Below are 13,187 nucleotides of genomic sequence, written 5' to 3'. Positions count from 1 at the left end.
TGAAAGTGATAAATGACTTATGTCCAGATTTTCCATCGGGAAAAAATGCACAATAATGATGACGTATAAGCTAGGGATGTTCACGAGTCGAGCCCGAGTCGAGCCAGTGTGGTTTCGAGCTCGGGCTTGAAATTAAACGAGGCATGTCAGCTAAGGCTCAAGCTTGATTTTGAAGCTAAACGAGATTTAAATCGAGCCAACGAGCCGAGCCATGATCGAGCCGAGCCTAGGTCGAGCCGAGCTTGATTACAAAAATGAGCCAACTTAACTCAGAATGTTTCAAATCAAGTTTTTTTAGCTAGTTTTATTCGAGCTTTTCTCGAGCGAGCCTCGAGCTTTTTGAACAGCCTATAAGCTCTTATAGCTCCTTGTGGCACCTCCTTATCTATTTTAGTCTGTGCGTTCGTTTCACAGAATTCGTGGGAATTCAAAGGAATTGGAATTAAAATCCCATAAAATGGCGTGTGCGTTTCGTTTGAATTCGAATCTTAATTCCATTTTGGTGTGTTCGGTTCAAAGAATTGGAATTGGAATTGGAATTGGAATTCAATTCCTTCAAATTCCTTTAAATAAATGAATTCCAAATCCTTCCAAAATGCGGAGGAATTCAAGTGAATTCATTGGAATCTTTTCTCGAGTTTTTTTTATTTGAACGAGGACAATATATAAAACATTTTAGTTTTTTTTTACCTTTTTTTGTTTTTAATTTATAGTTTGAGTTATGAATTTATTATTATTATTTTTTAATATTTTTTGAGGGATTTTTTATCTTAATAGAAAACCCATAAAAATTTCAAAAAAAAATCATAACACAAAATATATATAAAAGACAAAAAATCTAACTACAATGCTTTCACAGTTATCCTCGTTAAAAAATAAATAATTTTTTTTAACTAATTTGTTGTGATAGATTTCAATTCATTTGTCAAACGAACACATCAAGAATGGAACTGGATTTCAATTCCTTCCGATTCCAATTCCTATTCTATTGTTCATATTTCAAATCCAATTCTTTTAAATTCCAAATCTTATGCAAATTCTAATTCCATTCTATTATATGAAACGAACACGCCTTTAAGGTATTTAATATTTGTTTCAAAATTAGTGAGATAGGGATCTGGCTATACTCCATCCTTCACGAATCTTGACATTTGATCTCGTGAGGTGTGGGCGTGTGGCTCAAAGTTCTTGCCACAACATGGAATAAACCATTAGACCAAAATCAACTCACCATACCAAGTGTTAATTGGAATATTAATATTGTAAAACTCAAGTATCATGAACAAGTAATTTCATATGTAACCAATCAAGTAAATGAGTTCAACTGATAACTAAGTCTACTATGTGATAGACCTAAATAAAAGTGTAATATTTACAAAAAAAAAAAAAAAAGTAGTGTGAAAATGTTATTATTTTCCATCTTAGGAAAATACCGAAAGAGAAAAGAGATGTCATTATAAAATTGTAGGATCTAGCACATCATAAAAAAGGGTGTATGAATTAAGAATTATTATAAATTTTAAACGAAAGTACAGAAATTGTCCTTTATGTTTGTACTATATTTCATTGATTGTCCTTTATCTTTAAAATTGATATGTTTTATCCTTTACGTTTCAGAAATTTACAGCGTTTGTCTTTTAGGCCTAACCCGGTTAGTTTTTCTCGTTAAGTCAGGTCATGTGCATTGCACATGAGGGCAAATTGGTCACTTTACAAATTCATTAAAAAACATTTTAAAATTAAAACTAAAAGAATATAATATATATAAAATTAACTAGACGGGTGTCCGCGCGATGCAGCGGGTGTTTGAACTTGTTAATCACGTAACAAATATAAGTGTTTAAGGTTCGGTTAAAACCTTGAAATCGTTTAAACCGGTCATTGGTTTGACTTCTTTTTTTTCTTTTTTTTTTACTTTCGGTTTGTTGGTCGGTTTCAAAATTTTCAAAACGTAGTGAACGGTTAGTTCGCGATTTATACTGGCAACTGACCATATGAAACCAGACCCGACTGTAAATGTTGAATGCATTTTAATGTTTTTTACTATCAAATATTAATTATTAGATATGTTTTTGTAATATATATTAGATATAGTTAAAATTTAATTGAACATAATCTTTTTATTACAAATAACTTGGTTATACAACTTCAAATTAACCTAATTGCACTATGATTCATTTTGTGATATTTGTTGTTATATTTCACGTCCTAGATCTTCCATTAATATTAACCATTTATGTGACTAAAAATTATCATTTTTTATTTATGATCCTCTCAATTATCATATTATGTTGGTGTTTAGTTAAAATTGACGGTACATTTAAATTAATAATTATTTTAAACTAAATTTATTATTAAAGTTTAAACTGTTAAACCAAACTGGAACCATGCCGTAACTAACGATTCAATTTCAACTTTCAATGGTTGAGTTTGGTTTTGGACGACAAAAAAATCAGTATTAACGGTTGGACTCACAAGTTTAACTTAAAAACCATCAAAACCAACACTGAACACCCCTACGTAACATATTAATTTATTTAAAATGAAAAAAAATTACAACAATATCATATCCAAATTAAAGAGAATAAAATGCTCGTTTTTATGGTGCAATTTGTTTATAAAAATATTAACGTATGAAAATGCTATAGTCGTTTAAAAATCATGGTGGGAAATTAGTTTACAAGTTAAATTAAAAACATAATATGGTTAAAGATGAGGGACCAAACTTGTAAGTTGAATGGATTGTGTTTAAAAGACATGTTTACCCTTTCTAACACATGTACCTCATGCTTTAAGTGTTGTAAATTACTTAAAAATTGGTGTCTTAATTTGCCCCTGTTTGGTGTATTATATATAGTATAGATATAGATATAAGTATTCTTTTCTCTCTCTCTCTCTCTCCATCACAATCTGCCACCATCAACACCACCACCCACACCATCTGTGACCGCCACCACCCACCCCCATACAAACTACTAACCACGTGAGCACCACCGTTTTATCTCCTACAAACTACTAACCACGTTGCAATCTCCACCTCCACCTACATACGGAACCACCAAAGCCGCTGCCAAGGATTCTATTATAGGGGTTCGATTAGAAGTGGGTTGTTGGTGGCGGTGTATTGAATGCATGTAGGTGCAAAAGCAGATCAGAAAACCACTGGAATCAACCTTCCGTACATGTTCTTACGTCTCTATTTTCCATTTTTTTTCTGGCGATATTGATGGTGGGGAAGACGATGTTGGTATTGTGTGTTTCCAGCAATGATTGAACATAACAACAGTGGTGAATACCCTGTTTCCGAGCACCCTAATACTACCTTCACGGAGCCCTATCAGATTTCAAAGACCGAAGTTCAACCTTCATTAAGCCTTAGTCGGATTTTGAAGACCCAAATTCAACGTTCATAAGCCCTAATATGATTTTGAAGTTCTAAATCATAAACACCCAAATCTCCATATTTTGGTCACGAAACCCTAACCGGATATGCGATATTATTAATTATTAAAAATGAAGGTGAAAGTTTCTTGTTGCAGGGTTGAATTTTGCTGAAGATTTCTCTACCGAAGATGGGGATTGGTGGTATGATTAACAAGTTAAGATTTCGTGGTACAGCTCTTATGGTGCGGTAAGAGAAGTTGATGGTGGCAGGTGGTGCGATGGCGGTTGTCCGATGACAAATGGTGGTGAGCAGGTGGGGTGGTGATGGTGGATGAAGATGAAGATAGAGAAGGGGGGGAGGGGAGGGGAGGGGAGAGAGTAAATATCTCTATATATACATATATTTTAAATATATATTATATTCTTTTAGTTTTAATTTTAAAATGTTTTTTTAATGAATTTGTAAAGGGACAATTTGCCCTCATGCGCAATGCACGTGACCTGACTTATCGAGAAAAACTAACCGGGTTAGACCTAAAGGGCAAACGCTGTAAGATTCTGAAACGTAAAGGACAATAAAAATTAATTTAAAAGATAAATGGCCACGAGTAAAATTTGAGGTAAACATAAATGACAATTTCTGCAATTCTATCTAAACTTTATGGCTTGCATTTAGCCTAAACGGGTCTGGGTTGGTCTTTGACTAAACACATATGCATACTTGAAGTTAATTAAGCATGTTGGGTTTTGGTCTACCTTATGTAGGTTGACCAGTTTATCATATATATATATAAATGCTGTTAATATTTAAAATGTTTGGGTAAGCTTCTCTCAGAAGTTGATAGAGACCTGGCAAACAACATATGTTTAACAACCAAACAAACCGTGTATTTGTGGTCGTTCATAAGGACATAAGGAGTAATTTTGATGCCGGAGCATCCAAAATTATCGACAACTAAAATTTGAATCTTTTATTTATATATTTATTTCTTTTAATTCATTATCTTTAGTTTGTTAAGGTTTATCTTCTATTTAGTTTGTTAATTTTTGAACCGTTTAAATTATACTGAAGTATGGAATGGAATAACTAGTTTTTGTTGATGATTGAAGAATTGCAAGTGTGAAGCTTGTCGACCAAAGCTTTTGGTTTGGGTTATTTGATAATGGACAATTGTTCATGAGTCATTAGAGTAATTTTGTAGATTTGATATTAGATTTTGTAATCATTGTTAAAACTAGGAGTTTTCATCGAATAATGAATTTTCAAGTTAATCAAATCGAATAATCCAGATAATTAGTTTTTTTTTGCTAGAATTCGTATTCAAATAAAAGTTGAATAATTCGATTCGTATTCGTATTTTATGTAATATTCGAAATTCGATTCGATTCGTATTTGGAACTCGAATTTGAATCGAATATGAACTGAATTCGAATAAATTTTATTTGATTCATGTTCACCTATGTTAAAATTTTCAAAATCCAAAATCATAATGTAAAACACACAAATATTAATTTAAAGTAGCTACAATACCATGTGATAATAAGTCCAAAACTAAAATATAAATAGTATAATTTAAGATAATAATATATGCTATTGGGTTTAAATATTTTGTAGGAGACATTTATTATTTATGGATTTAACCCAAAAATATTTTGTAATAGACATTTATTATTTATCGATTTGGCCCAAACAAAAAATTTATATACACACACATACATATATTAATTTGAATTCAAATTCCGAATGGAATTGAATAATAAATCCTAAATTCGTATTCGATTACAATACTAGAATACGAATCAAATCGAATTTAAAAAAAACGAATTCGAATCTTTATAATCGAATACGAATCAAATTCTGAACACCCCTAGTTAAAACAGACAAACAACCCTACAAACATACATGATGTACATAGAAATATACATCTTTTCGACATCAAATAATCGCTAAAAACCGCAATTTCTATCAAATAACATAGCATAAAAGACTACTTATCATACTAAAATATAATTGCAGGTGAAACCAAGCCCCAAACGAAGAAACAAGCAAAAAGACGAAGAAAAACAGAAGAAAATACAAGAAAAACAAAGGAACACGCCCCCATGCCTCAAGAAACACGCCCCCATGCTTCTGAACTCAAGAAAAGACAAAATCTGGAAGCAAAAGCACGGGGCCGTGCCTCTCAACCACGGGGCTGTGGACGTCAACACAGAAAAGACAAAGAGAATTAGCACATGTCACTTAAAAGCACGGGTCCTTGCATCAGTAAGCACAGGGCCGTGGTCACCTTTCAGAAAAGACAAAACAAATCTGGCACATGTCATAAAAATGTACTGGGGCGTGCTTACGTAAGCACTGGGCCGTGCTTCACACTCCAGATTGCCTATAAATAGTGGCTCATGTTGCATTCATTTGGTGTGCCTTGAAAAGAGTTCTATCCGGATTTCACTTATAAAAACACACACTAACACTCACATTGAAGATCTAGTGAAGAGTTTGAAGGCTTGGAGTCACCATCAACCATCATCATCAACTATCATCACCATCATTAAGAAAGAAGATTCATCTACATTTGGTTAGATTGTTCCAAGTTTAATCATGTATTTGTTATCATCATTCATCTTAATGTTTATCATCATGCTCATTATGAGCTAAACTCCTTTTACCATCTAAAATCTATGAAGAAGCTTTGTTTTACTTGATAATTATACAAATCATGTAGTGTAGTCTAGTAAAGTACATGGTTATATTACAATTATCTTTTGATGAGAAATGTTTCACCATCTTAAATCACTAATTCAAAGTTGGTGGTTGTCAATTCTATTGGCAATCGTTCATGATCGATTCATGTTCTTGAAAGATAGAAATACATTGATACATTAAAGAAACATAGATCCTTATATTATACTTAGAAATGATGATATATAAGTTATGATGTATTTCTCTAAGTCTTGGTAATCCGAAAATGGCTTTGCTTAGGATATCATTTTAGTTAAAGAAATCATATGTTAATTGAATGTGTAATTATAACCTACATAAATCAACCAATGGGAGGTTGTGTGAGTTAACTACAACCACCCGAAGTTGTTATAATTGGTATTTGAGAAATCGGAGTCAATCCTAATCTTTCTACTTTACGAAACTACTTGCCAACTTAAATTGACATTATTGAGATGGCATGACAATAGGAAAGGGTGGACTTTAAAATGCGCACGTTACCTCCTTGGTGCCAAAGATGCTCACTTAAGTTTTAAGGAGCTATCTATCATATATTGCTACGGCAAGTTTACCACATGTTCAAATATTAATTATCAATACTAAAATGGAGTGGATTCTTGATCTTAGATGGTAACCTTCGCATAATTGAACAACTCGTTAGAATCTCTTGTCTTGGTCACCTATATATTATATATAAGTATTTATATTTTATAAAAAGTTCAAAAAATTAACCCCAAAATGATTAAAACCTCCGATTAAAGTAAAACAACGATTTATCATTAGAAACATTTGTGTCCACGGATCGATACTTGGTTCTTACCAATACTATTCTACATATGCGATAGGTACACTTTCCTATTTTGTGTGTGTTTAGTCTTTGTAGAAATCACTTTTATAAATTTAAAACACGATCTTGTGCAAAAGCAAATCATTTCATCCATCATATTATACCACACGCACACAGCACATCAATACACCATGGTCCTACATATGTTTGTTTACGTAAGTTAATGGGTTCACGCTACTTGAACTTACTAGACATGACAATTTCACACAAGCTATTATGTAATGAGTATTCATTGTTGACCAGAATCTTTGTAAAATCCTTTACCTTTTTTTGTTCACTATCTTACAATAGATATAGGTATAAATTTGATCTATGCCATGATAAATATATTGTATAACTAGTATATTTTCTAATATACTGTGGCGGTTGAAGCAGCAGAAGATTCACAAATGTTGAGTTATATACATCTATTTATACATCTCGAATCCCTTGTAAAGTTATGTTTATTTAATATTATGAGTTCGGTTTAGTTCGTGTTTTGTTCTTCTTTTATTAATTTAGGTCTTGAGTCAAGTTTATTTATATTTATCATATTTTAAATCTTTTGGTGTCTTGCATGTTAAACTCTAATTCTTTCTATCATTTCATGTGAAGTCTATGTTCGTTTTTGCTCGTCAATGGTTACATGATTACATCACTAATGTTTTGTTATGTTCTTTATAGATTTATGGCTTGAGAGTCAAGGAAAAGAAGGCCTAGAAGGTTCCTATCGTTTCTTGGAGTGCAAGGAAGAGATCTAACAGTTTAAGTAATAAAATAACAAGATTTTTCGGAACATCCCCCTGGTACACGCCGCGCCGCGCGACCAGGGAGGCCAAGCTCGGTCGCGCGGCGCCTAGGGCCCCCAGATCAGCAAACTTCGCAAGTTAAAGGCCCAGCTCGTTTATATAAAGATGATTATAAACCTAGACGAGGGGAGAACTCGTTGCAGCCGATTTTGGAGAGGAAAGAGCAAGAGATTAAAGGTTTTTGGAGGTTGATTACATTAGAGATCAAGGAGCTTTCATTCAATCAATCAAGGAAGGAGTTTTAAGGGTTTTATCGCTCTACTTTCTCCGTTCTTGTTATTTATCATGATTATCTTTTGTTTACTTTGTTTGGATTCGTTTTTAATAATGATTCTAGGCTAGACTTCATGTCTACCTAGGTTTGATGAACATGTTTGACGCTTGATTCTTGCTGATGCGTGCTGTGTAGCTTGTATAAAATATGATAGATTGGATATTTAGCTTTTGCACAAGATCGTGTTTTAAATTTATAAAAGTAATTTCTACAAAGAATAAACACACACAAAATAGGCAAGTGTACATATCGTATATGTAGAATAGTATTGGTAAGAACCAAGTATCGATCCGTGGACACAAATATTTCTAATAATAAATCGTTGTTTTACTTCAATCGGAGGTTTTAATCATTTTGAGGTTAATTTTTGAACTTTTTATAAAATATAAATAATTATATATATATAATATATAGGTGACCAAGATAAGAAATTCTAAACGAGTTGTTCAATTATACGAAGGTTACCATCTAAGATCAAGAATCGACTCCATTTTAGCATTGATAATTAATATGTAGACATGTGATAAACTTACCGTAGCAATATATGATAGATAACTCCTTAACCCAAAGTGAGCATCTTTGGCACTAAGGAAGATGATATGCGCATTTTAAAGTCCACCCTTTCCTAATGTCATACCATCTCAATGATGTCAATTTAAGTTGGCAAGTAGTTTCGTTAAGTAGAAAGATTAGGATTGACTTCAATTTCTCGAATACCAATTCTAACAACTTCGGGTGATTGTAGTTCATCACATAACCTCCCCTTGTTTGATTTAAGTAGGTTATGATTACACATTCCATTAACATATGTTTTTTTAGCTAATTTGATATCCTAAGCAAAGCCATTTTCGGATAACCAAGGTTTAGAAAAATACACCATAACTTATATCTCATCATTTCTAATACAATATAAGCATCCATGTTTCGATAATGTATCAAAGTATTTCTATCTTTCAAGAACATGAATCGATCATGAACGATTGCCAAAGAGATTGACAACCACCAACTTTGAATTAGTGATTTAAGATGGTGAAACATTTCTCATCAAAAGATAATTGTAATATAACCATGTACTTAACTAGACTACATCACATGTCTTGATTAGTTATCAAGTAAAACAAAGCTTCTTCATAGATTTTAGATGGTAAAAGGAGTTTAGCTCATAATGAGCATTATGATGAACATTAAGATGATTGATAATAACAAATACATGATTAAACTTGGAACAATCAAACCAAATGTAGATGAATCCTTCTTCTTAATGATGGGGATGATGGTTGATGATGATGATTAGTGGTGATGACCTCCAAACCTTCAAACTCTTCACTAGATCTTCAAGGTGAGTGTTAGTGTGTGTTTTTATAAGAGAGAATCGGATAGAAATCTTTTCAAGGCACACTTGATGAATGCAACATGAGCCACTATTTATAGGCAATCTGGATGGTGAGGCACGGCCCCGTGCTTGATGAGCACGTCCCCGTGTATTTTTATGACATGTGCCAGATTTGTTTTGTCTTTTGTGTGAGCTGGCAACGGCCCTGTGGTTAGCAGGCACGGTCCCGTGCTTTTTAGTGACATGTGCTCAATTCTTCTTTGTCTTTTCTGCATTCCCGCCCACGGCCCCGTGCATGCTGAGCACGGCCCGTGCTTTTGTTCTCAGATTTTGTCTTTTCTTGTTCCATAAGCATGGGGGCGTGTTTCTTGAGACATGGGGGCGTGTTTCTTTGTTTTCTTGTGTTTTCTTCTGTTTTTCTTCGTCTTTTTGCTTGTTTCTTCGTTTGAGGTTAGGTTTCACCTGAAATTACGTTTTATTATGATAAGTAGCCTTTTATGCTATGTTATTAGATAGAAATTGCAGTTTTTAGAGATTATTTGATGCTGAAAAGATGTATATTTCTATGTACATCACTTGCTTTGGACGATTGTTTTGATTATGGATTTGTTGATTTAATAGTAAAGACTTGATTTTGCTTTCATGATGCATATGAGTGTTTGATCTTGATTGACTGTTAACTATTGCTTCACATAGATATTTTATCTCTTGATTTTGTTCTTTAGATAAGGTTCATGTTTAATCAATTACTTGGTATTTTGATTATTATGGTTGAATAGGCCTATTAGATCATAGAAGCTTGTTGATAGTTGGTTAGGGTTATAATGTTCTGCTAATTCTAATAGTTGTAAGGTGAGGAGTTGTTGTAAGGCCCGTTACCAGTGCCTCACATTTGGATGATGGATTTACTCATAAACACAGTTCTAAATATCAAAGTTAATTAAAACACTCGCGGAATATTAAAACTTTCATAACATTACAATAATAAGTCATAACATGTCTTAAAACATTCATCTCGTCTTTCAAAATCAAAACAAAACATAACAAGTCTTCAGATGCCAGACTCTTATGCTTCTGCCATGTGCCCCGCTCAAGCCAGCTGCCTCATTCTACTCACCTGCGTGCATACTAAAAGTCAGCTACGCTGAGTGAATTCTAGTTAATCAAGTAACATACAATACGTCCATACACATTCATATATACGCACCCGAAGGTACATATACTTACATAGTTCTCTACCTTCCTTCATACGTTCACAATATCATACCTTCTTTCTTTCCTTTCATACATACACATATACATATACCTCATCCTAAAACATTCGCAGATATTATTAGGGTCTGTTCCTGCATTCGCGGATATTATTAGGGTCTGTTCCCTACGTTCGCGGATATTATTAGGGTCCGTACCCTACATTCGCGGATATTATTAGGGTCCGTTCCCTCTCTAACCATACCTTCCATACATTTCTATACATTTTTAATTATAACTTCCATAGCACATACATCATTTGTATATCATATATATATATATATATATATATATATATATATCATATCTTTAAACTATCCCTTGACGGTACATGCAATATCCGAAGATCGTTCATGCATCATCAAGCATTCATTCATACATAAATCATATAAGACATACACTTACCATTTAAGGTAAGTGTATTAACTAATCACATCGAGTATGCACACAGCCCCGAAAACATAACAAGGAAGTGGGGCTAGAAATTCACCTGAATGCGGTTACGTTCACCGTTAATAGTTATTCCCTTCTTGAGCTGTGCACGGCTAACTGTAAAATAATTACATGTATCAATTAACTATTACTACTCATATCGTATTTCTATCTTTATATAACCCACAACGAACGGAGTCCGGGGGCAACGCCCCTGGCAGCGGGGTTCTAGGGGCGGCAGCCCCTAGCGGGGTTAAGCTGTACTTTACTAAAATTTTATTTTCATTAACTATCATAACACATTTTCCATTAGGATTTTGAATTATTTTTCTAATTCGCTAACTCATTCTCTATAACGAATTAAGCCTGATTCGTTAACTAATTCGTTACTTTCACAATCTAGTTCGTTAACTGATTCGTCATCTGATCAACATCTGATTCGTCATTCCAATTCGTTATCTGAACAAGCCCCGATTCGTTACCTTATTCTTAACGAATTAGCGAGTAACGAATCACCTGATTCGTTATCTGGTTCGCTGTCTGGTTCGTTATTTGGGCATAACGAATGAGTGAACTGATTCGTTATCTTTCCTTAACGAATTGGTTAGTTGATTCGTTACCTAACACCAATCTTGTCCAGACTTTGACTCAGGGTCAAAGTCAAAATCGTCAAGAACACCATAACAGTCAACAGATCTTAGATCTGCAATTAAACCTTCGTTCCTTAACCAAATAACATGATTTAGGTATCAATGGATTCGGAATCCAAGCGCCTACAAACCCTGACCCTTTGTTCGTCCAATTATTCACGTTTATGGGGTGAGATTTAGGCATATATGTTACGGGTTCTTCAGACTAACAATTAACCTATCAAACTGTAATCAATTTCAGTAGGTTTAGCTTCGTTGGATTCGTTTTTACCATACTAACACAGATCTATGATTTCTAAACGACTCCGAACCTATATGAACAAGTTCTCGATATAAACGTACCTTAAACGAGCCGAACTACGAACACGGTTAAGCCTTGATGTTTTTTTGGTCCGTCACGACATTCCAGCACCAACAAGCTCGGGTTTTCGCCTTCGGATCTTAGTTCGGGTTTGTGTGTATTTTCCAAGGTGTAGGCTATGGTGTAGAGATGGATAGAAAATGGAAAGGTTTAGGGTTTAAGGGGTATTTATACTCCCTTAAGCCCATGGACCTAAGACCCATTCCATTTCTTATTTCATCTTCTAAAGTCCAAGCCCACCTTCTATTAGTTTATTTATTTAAACCGATACACGACACATTATAAAATAAACGAAATTTATTTTATTAATTTTTATCAAAAGTAGGATGTTATAGTTGTTCGTGTGTCTTGGTCAATCGCATGCTAGGTTAGATTAGTGACAATATTCGTGCTTGGTTATTGTGTTGATCCTTGTTCATGATGTCATGATAAGTTTATCAAGTTATCTAGGGTTTAGTGTTTCGTGGGATTGCTTGCCTATGATACTATTAATTAACTCTAATTGATGACTTTGAGGAAATCAATCCAACTGATTGCTTAATAATCTAATAATTATTCTTTGGGATTTCGTTTGATTCGGTCAAGGGTCCTTTAGGGTTTGTTAGATGAATATGTTTAGAAATCAGTTTCCATATCATGTTAGTTGTCCATTGCTTGATGATTGTTGTTGCATGGGATTCTTACCTAGGTAGATTACTTCTCTTATTGGTTTCGATCTTGTGATTTATTGCTTGTTTCTACTTTACTTGTTTATTTACTTTCTTAGTTTAATATTAGTTTAAAAACCCCCTTAAAACATTAATAATAAATAGTCGTGTCGTAAGTCGAGTCTAATTAGTTAATTTACGTAATTTATAGAGTCTTGTGGGTTCGATATTCCGGACTTACTTAGCTTTTGTACAATTGATCGGTTCACTTGCCTGTGTTTTGTGTAGTTGAGTCTTAGGTCTAGTTTATATTACTTGTTTAATTTAGTTAATATTTAATTGACTGTTTTTAGCACATCATTGAGACTGAATAGAAAATCGTCAAATAGAATTGTAGATAACAGGGTGGGACGTGAAGTACTCCGGCCTGGTCGCGAGCCAATTTCCCGCAAATAGAATGAATAGCCGTTTCAGTGTGCTTAGTACATTGGTATTGAACGG

Source organism: Bidens hawaiensis, unplaced genomic scaffold (genome assembly GCF_021521415.1).
Source record: "Bidens hawaiensis isolate Kalapana, Puna unplaced genomic scaffold, B.hawaiensis_p1.1 tig00003469_1, whole genome shotgun sequence".
Classification (NCBI taxonomy): Eukaryota; Viridiplantae; Streptophyta; class Magnoliopsida; order Asterales; family Asteraceae; genus Bidens; species Bidens hawaiensis.
The sequence above is the reverse complement of the archived record's forward strand: the minus strand, read 5'-3'. Positions refer to the sequence as shown.